The 6,856-nt window shown below is 40.2% G+C and overlaps 1 pseudogene across 1 annotated transcript; it reads left to right on the plus strand.

The window, feature by feature from the left end:
* Positions 1–2,647: 2,647 nt before the first annotated feature.
* Positions 2,648–5,838, plus strand: LOC101700155 (uncharacterized protein NKAPD1 pseudogene; annotated as a pseudogene). The gene has a single exon (XR_015447243.1). The product of XR_015447243.1 is annotated as an uncharacterized protein NKAPD1 pseudogene (transcript).
* Positions 5,839–6,856: the final 1,018 nt, after the last annotated feature.

The following is a 6,856-nucleotide window of genomic DNA, read 5'->3' on the forward strand; positions in this document are numbered from 1 at the left end:
GACCAGGCTCAAGAGGTTTCTGTTGGGTAAAAGGACTGCATTGGCTGTTGGACTACAGAGGATGTGTGTTATGGCTTGGTAGAAAGTTTGTCTGCATTTCACTCATGTCCAGAGACTGTGCCTGAGACTGAAATTAAGGGTGGCAGACTAATCTGGCAGAAGAAATTTCCAGGCAGTCTGCTATTGAGGTTGTGCCATGGCTACTGTTGGGGGCCTTTAGACAGATCAAGAGCCAAGCCAAATGAATTAAAATATTTTCAGTTTAACCAAGAAGAAAGCTCCAGTAAAGTTGCAGCCTGCGAAGATAGAGCAGAAGAGATCTTGATTGTTGAGAAGGAACAGGAGAATAGAATAGATGGCCTGAGGACATCACAAGAAACACCAGGATTCCATCCTTTGCAGTCTCAGATTGCAAAAGTGAAAGACTTTGCCTTGAGATGAGTGTGCCAGAGCACCATTGTCAGCCATTCTACATAATTGGGGGGGGGGGGGATCATTTCACAGTTAAACTATGATTAGGCTTAGTCTTACTGCCTACAGGCCAGCTATAACATACAGAACTCCATTTTTGCCTGTGGTCACAGCTGAGACCTCAGTGGTCCTGTGATGCTGTGACACTCAAGGGCAAGATTACATCAGCTGAAGATGCCCTGGTTCTTTGAACACCAAGTGGTAAGAGAAAAGTTTCATCTGGGAAGGGACAAATTCCTTACTAGCTTAACTCAGCCCACCTACTGTTGTAAAAACATCTTTGCTCATCTTATTGTGCTAATCAATTTAAGCTCATCGACCTAAAATCGTCATGGTCATAGGATTGCCGCCACCCTCCAAGACATCTGATACTTATTCTAATTATAAGATCTTCATCAGTCTAGAATTATCGCCACCCCCTGAGTCATCTGTTACACCTTACAAACCCAATAAATAATGGTAAGCTCCGGATGCCTTGTCTTTGCTGCTCAGAGCAGCATTGATGAGGCCTAGAACCCAGCTTCTTTGCTTGTCTCATTTGCTGTCTTTATTCTTTAATTTCCCTTGCACTGTCCTGGCTCACAGAAGACCAGGACCCACAACAAGGATTCTGGTAACATATCTTTTCCCAGTTCCCTACATACCATGTTCCAGAATAGCAGTGGCCTAGGGCAGTTGTTCCTCTGGATTTGGTTCATAGGCATTGGACCCTACAGTCAAAAGAGAAGGAAACCTGGCTACTGCTCCAGTTGGTGGCAGACTTTTGGCATCATCCACGTGGTGTTGGTTTTATGTGCATGCAGAATGAGGGCCGGGGATTTAGCTCAGTGGTTCTGCCACCTGCCTTGCAAGCACAAGGACCCGAGTTCAATTCCCAGTACCAAAAAAATAGAATGCAAGAGTTGTGGGGTCAGGAAGGCCTCCACAGATTCACAGAATTCAGAAGAATTCCAAAGATTTCAGAAGAAGGCCTGGGAGGCCAGGCAGTGTGCCCCTGAGAGGACAATGTGTGAAGCTCAGAATATGAAGCCAAAGGTACAGTGGAGATCCCAGAAGGTTGGAGAAGCCAGGAATCTGGATCATCCAAGGAAAGCTGCAAGGAGTGAGCAAAGTCAGCCACAGAAGGAACCTATGGGAGGCACAACCACAGGGAGTACCACCACGGCTGGGCCACCCAAACCCTTTGGAGTTCACAACTTGTCACAGATTGCTGGGGGTGCTGGAAGTGGAACTGTGAGATTTACTGTTTGCCCTGCTGGATTTTGGACTTGCCTTGGTCCCATTCCTTTGTATGCTCCTGTTTGTAACTTTTGGAATGGAAATGTCTATCTTATGCCATTGAATGTTAGACATGTTTAACTTTCTTTTCATACAAAAAATAGGGGCTTGCAGCTAAGAATTTGCCTTAACTTTCAGGAGACTTTGGACTTGGACTTTTCAGCAATGCTGAAACTGTTAGGACTTTGGCAACTCAGAGATGGACTAAATGGCTTTTGCATAAAGGGATGTGCACGAATCTTTGGGGGTCCAGGGGCACAGTGCTGTGACTTATGTTTAGATGCCCCCCCCAAAGCCTCATGCCAATGAGGTGGGGCTTTTTTGGAGGTGGCTGGATCTACAGTGTGTGATGCTGGAAATGATTCATGGTTCATTGCTAGGCTCAAAGGCACTAGGATTAAGGGCATGTGTTACCCACATAAGTAGTCCAGATAAGATAAAAAGAGCAGGAAGATGCTATTAAGGTTCCCTTGTTTCTTTTGCTACTTTGTGCATTCTGTGTTGTTTCTCCTCTGCAATACCTGTTTGACAGACCTCTACAAACTGTGACCTAAATAAACCTTTTCCTCTTTAAAAAAAATAAATAAATACAAAAAGATTCATAAACTAATAACATTCCATACAAAGGAACTAAAAATAGGTTATTTACAGACAATAGAAGCTCTATTCTTTGAGACATCCCTAGTCTATAATAAATGGGTTAATTTATGTAATAAAAAATTACAAAAATGCATGTGGATTAAACAATACACATTTGAGTAATCAGTGGGTCACAAGAAATCAAGAAAGAAATTACTTCCAGCTAGGCATGGTAGTGAATGCTTGTCCCAGCACTTGGGAGGCTGAGTTAGGATGATCCTGGAGAGTTCAAGGCCAGACTGTGCTAGATAGCAAAATTCCATCTCAAAAAAGGAAAAATAAAAAGGAGAGGCCCAAGAATTAAATTATATTGCCAGTACAACATACCAGAAAATATGGGATCTGTCCTAAGGGAAATTTATAGCTGTGAACATCAGACAGAGCAAGCCCAAATAACTTAGTGATGTACCTCAAGGTTCTAAAAACAAGAAAAATTATAATCCAGTGTTAGTACAATAAATTATAGAGAACAGAGCAGAAACTAATAGAAAACAATACCAAGGAGACCACTTCCTCCCCACACCCCTGCCACTCGAGTCTGCGACACACGATTGAAGAAATTGAAGAATGTCCCGGGTTCCGCTGGGGAAAGTCCTGAGAAATGTCATTCGGCATACAAATGCTCACAGTAAGGTCCAGGAAGAATCAGATATGTGGAAAATTAGAGAAATAGAGAAACAGATGGAAGATACTTACCCGGAAACCAAAAGGAAAATGTTACGCAGAAGTTCAAGTCAGATGTGTAGCAATGGTTTTGATGAAGAAAGTCAAGAGAGAATAGTGGAGGCCAAAGACTGAAATTTCTGGGACACTGGAAGATGATTTTCTTAAGGCTAAATCCTGGAACAAGAAGTTATATGATTATGAAGCTAACATGCCGGACAGATGGGGATCACAGTGATTATAAGGAGTTAAACCCTGAAGAATTTGAAACAGTAGTGATCAGCAAGATATTGCCAATGGGAAGAAAACATCTCCTCAGATAAAATCATCTACCCATGAATCCCGCAAACATAAAAAGTCAAAGAAGTCCCACAAAAAGAAGCAGAAAAAAAGGTCACACAGAAGAAAAGCAAGAAGGAAGCCGTAGATGTAACAGCAGATTCCTCAAGCCGAGTTCTCATTAGAAACTGGTGGTTCTAGTACCAGAAAAAGGAAGCAACCACATAAGCACAAGAAAAAAATCCAGAAAAAAGTCTCTCAAAAAACCAGTTTTATTTTTAGGGACAGAAAGTCACACTTCCCAGTCAGATGATTCAGCATCCATTAGTTCTGAAGAAAGTGAGGAAAGAAACACTAAGAAAACCAAAAGGAAAAAGAGAGAGGGAAAAGTCCATATTCCTGTAGCTAACAATGAAATACAAAAAAAGGACAAACGCACAAATTGGAAAGTGGCTACAGATGAGAGTTCTGCTGAGAGCTCCAAGGATGACTAAATGGGAAAGAACACATTGTTTCCTTCCTGACTCTGGATATTTACAGCTCTTATACCTAGTGACTCCTTCAGCACAGGGGATCTGAAGTCAGAGCTATTCTATGCCAGCTATACATGTTTTGACAGATTCCTTGTCTTCTATTTTGGCCTGTTAAACTTGATCCCCTTTTCTTGTTAATGGGAAATCTGGTATTTGTTGTGAAGGTTTCTTCAAGAGATTATTTTTTACAATTAATCACATTTAATGTAGAGTACATATATAGCAAATTAAAGGACCCAGAAAGCTAAAAAAAAAAGAAAGAAAGAAAGAAAGAAAAGGAAAACAATACAAAGAATCAGTGAACCTAAGATCTGGTTCATTCAGAAACAAAATAGCCCTTAGCCAATCATATATATTGGGGGGGGGGGTTACTGGGGATTGAACTCGGGACCTTGAGCTTGCACGGCAGGTGGCACGGTAGGCAGCATTTTTTAAAAAGGAATGAAAGGGCCAGGGATTTAGCTCAGTGGTTCTGCTGCCTGCCATGCAAGTGCAAGGTACTGAGTTCGATTCCTGGTACCAAAAAAAAAGGAATGAAAACACCCATGTCAATGCAATTAGAAATGAAAAAGGTGAAATCACAACAGACATCGCTGGAATCCTGAGGGTTATAAGTAACTACTTTGAAAATTTGCACTTCAATAAATTGGAGAAGGGCCGGGGATTTAGTTCAGTGGTTTTGCAGCCTCCTGTGCAAGCACAAGGACCCGAGTTTGATCCCTGGTACCAAAAAAATTTTTTAAATATAAAATAAATTAGAGAATCCAGAAGAAATGGATAGATTTCTACATACATACGAATTACCAAAACAACCAAGAAGATACAAAACTTTGAATAACAAAAATGGGCAATGAAATTGAGGTAGTAATAAAAAGCCTACCAATTAGGAAAAGTCCAGGACCCAAATGGAGTCACCACTGAATTCTACATGAACTTCTGGGGAGATCTAACACCGGTATTCCTTAAACTTTATAATGAAATTAAAAGGGAAGGGGTACTGTCAAACTCATTCCTGGAAGTTAGCATTACACTGGTAGCAAAACAGACAAGGGCTCAACTAAAAAACTACAGGGCCGGGGATTTAGCTCAGTGGTGCTGCCACCTGCACACCAAGCTCAAGATCCCAAGTTCCATCCCTGGTACCAAAAAAGAAAAACTACAGGCCAAACTCATTAATCAAATGTAGATATCCTCAAGAAGATATTAACAATGCAACAAACCTTACACATCATGACCAACTGTGCTTTATCCCAGGGATGCAAGGTTGGTTCAACATAGGCAAATCAATATGTTAATCACATAAATAGAAGCAAGGACAAAAATCATATGATCATGTCAGTAGACTCAGAAAAAGCTTTTGACAAAACCCAAGCATCTATTCATGATTTTAAAAAAAAACCTTTGTGCACCCATGTTTATAGCAGCACAGTTTGTAATTAGCTAAAGCTTGGAAACAACCCAAATGCCCATCAACTAGAGACGGGATAAAGATGTGGTTTTTTTATAAAATGGAATACTACTCAGCCATAAAGAACCAGAAACTAGAGACATTTATAGCTAAATGGATCCATATTGAGGCCATCCTCTTCAGTGAAATAAATAGGACACACGTGTAAATACCGAAGTTTCTCTGGTGTGAGAAACTGAAAGTGTAATTAAGGATACAAACGGATGAAATTGCCTAATATATTTCTTGGATTGTGTTTCCACTGCGTGTCATATGACTATCAAAATTTAAATTAGGCAGAAGTTTGGCTTATATGGAGTATGCTAGCTAACTGGAGTTTTTTTCCAGACCACTATTTGCTCATTGTTGGTTTGGGGGATCTTTCTGAAACAAATCACATCCTCTGGTGTCTTGTTGGTGCTTGAGATGTTTTATTAAGTTATATGGAAAAATATTTAAGTACTCTTCAGTTTTGTTTTGGTTGGGTTCTACTGTATTTGAATATAATTGTAGGGTTTTTTCCCCTTGCATTGTTTTTCTTTGAATGGTTTTAATTTCTGTGTGTGTGTGTGTGTGTGTGTTTTTGATAATAAATTTAAAAAAAAAAAAAACCTGAATAGGGCCAGGGATTTAGCTCAGTGGTTCTGTCGCTTGCCCTGCAAACACAAGGACCCGAGTTCGATCCCTGGTACCAAAAAAAAAACCTGAAGAAAATAGTTATAGAAGGACCTTGAAAGTCATTTTGAAATATCTATGATAGGTATTCCTGAACATGGAGTTCATTTGACCTGTAGAATGAAGGCACTAGTTACGGATTTCTAAGATTGCTTACTATTGCATTGCTTATGTTGTATATATTTAGAGATGATGGAAACCGTAAGAGATTGAGGAGAGTAAATGGGGAGGGGAAAATAGCCTGGACCAAACTAAAAAAGGTTATGTCTGCTGTACGTTGTTATTGCATGTGACCAGTTAATTGTGATTGTCAGCGTAACTGGGTCAAGAGATATCTACCAAATTAGTAAAGCACATTCCAGGGTGTGTGGAGTAATAGAAGCATGACCTTCAGCTCTCTAGTTCTTACCCCGTTCTTATCTGGCACTCTTCCCCCATGCTCTGCTTCCTGACTGCCCTGAATTGAGTAGCTTTGCTCTGCCACAGCCATCTGCCATGATGTTTCTGCCTCGGACCCAGCTAAACATGGACTGAAACCTCTGTAACCATGAGCCAAGTAAATATCTCCTTCAAATTGTGGATGTCAGATAGCCCCAACAATGGAAAATCTGAGTAATACAATGGGTGTGTAGAATTTATGTGTTTATGTAAAGTTTTTAAAATATGTTTAAATTGACTATTCACTGGGGCAAGAACTACATGAAATTATCCATGGGTGGAAGCACTGGTTTGATTTTAGGATGGTAGTCTAGAACTGCTTGCATTTTCTCATATTTCCTGAATACCAAATTTATAGGATACAAATGTACATAAACCTGACCCTCAAAATAAGTTTGAAAAGTGACTTTTTAAGTCATGAAGCAAGGTATAG

This window comes from Heterocephalus glaber, unplaced genomic scaffold, assembly GCF_053883595.1.
Source record: "Heterocephalus glaber isolate CG9 unplaced genomic scaffold, H.glaber_assembly_v1.0 deba00001745, whole genome shotgun sequence".
Lineage (NCBI taxonomy): Eukaryota > Metazoa > Chordata > Mammalia > Rodentia > Bathyergidae > Heterocephalus > Heterocephalus glaber.